A 1269-nucleotide genomic window follows, 5' to 3' on the forward strand; every position below is an offset into this window, starting at 1 on the left:
TCTGCGGACCCCTCTTGCAAGTCAACCCAGAACTGACCCGCAGTGCTCCCCTCTGATGGGGTAGAAGCATTGTGCAGCCCTCAAAGAGGTACTGCTGTGGTTTTATCACGTTGGAGCAAGGCTCCATACACCGCTTCTTCCACTCCAGCCCTCTCGGCGCTAGTTGCCGGCGGTATTATGCAAAGTCGGACCCTCTGAGTCCACTACCTTGTTTGATATGTGTCTAGCCTTACCGCTCGGCCGCATGGATCTGGCCGGTGCGGGGCCGACATCGGGCACAGCTGATCCCACTACGGATGATCCAAGTGCCGCTGGCTGCTGCTGGCTGCCCGCTGTTCCATGGTCCTCCTTCTCCAGTTTTGTCCTTCCTTCCATGGAGTGGATATGGCCGGTGTGGAGGATAACTGGCACAGCTGCTTCCATCTATTCCTTTAACCCGGCTCCAACGCTCTCAGCACTCCTGGCTGCTCCTTTATCTTAGACCCCTGGGACCGACCCCCATACTGACGGTACTGGTCCCTTATGGTCGTTGCAGCCGGCCAACCCCACTCTAATGCCCTCAATTCTGGACACTCCTACTTATATGGTCCTTAGATAAGGGACATATAAGACATTCAAACTGATGATAACAGCTACTATAGTTTTTATTTAATATATGGTCCCTAGATAAGGGATGAATCAGATATTAAACTGATAAGATCAGATACTACACTTGATCTTAGCCAAAAGGCCCAGAAGTGATTATTGTAACTAAAAACCCCGCTGGGACCGACCCTGGTACTCACATACTGGTCCCTTGTAGTAGATTGCAGCCAGTCAACTGCAAAGTCCTTTGCTGCCGAGAAATGAATTTTCTCACCGTGCTGGAGCGAAGTTGGGCACCGGTGTTTTCCCTCTCCGGGAATCGATGTGCCCATGCTGCTCCTGCCGTTGCCAGCTCCTGCCGTTGCCAGCTCCTGCCGCTGCCAGCGCACCTGCCGCTGCCAGTGCTCCTGCCGCTGCTGCCGCTGCCGCTGCCGACTGCCGTTACTGCTCTCCTGCCGGCTGCCTGCACTCCGCGGTTCTCCCGCCGGCATTCTGCAGCTGACATGGACCCAGTCCATGTCTGCACCTAAAGGTAAGTGGAAGGAAACGCAGAGTCTCCTACCTGCGGTTCCCGACTTTTCATACTCCCGCTGGTGAACGTTGTTCCCTGCGTGTCGGGTTCGAGCCGCTCGGACCGACCCCGGTGTTCACGGGCCTGGTCCATTCGCGGCAGTTCCTGTACCT

General features: G+C 55.5%; 1 pseudogene; it reads right to left on the bottom strand.

Annotated features, from left to right (window-relative positions):
* Window positions 1–636: 636 nt before the first annotated feature.
* LOC129699164 (U2 spliceosomal RNA) lies at window positions 637–742 on the bottom strand (annotated as a pseudogene).
* Window positions 743–1269: the final 527 nt, after the last annotated feature.

The sequence above is a fragment of the Leucoraja erinacea genome, chromosome 7, assembly GCF_028641065.1.
Source record: "Leucoraja erinacea ecotype New England chromosome 7, Leri_hhj_1, whole genome shotgun sequence".
Taxonomy (NCBI): Eukaryota; Metazoa; Chordata; class Chondrichthyes; order Rajiformes; family Rajidae; genus Leucoraja; species Leucoraja erinaceus.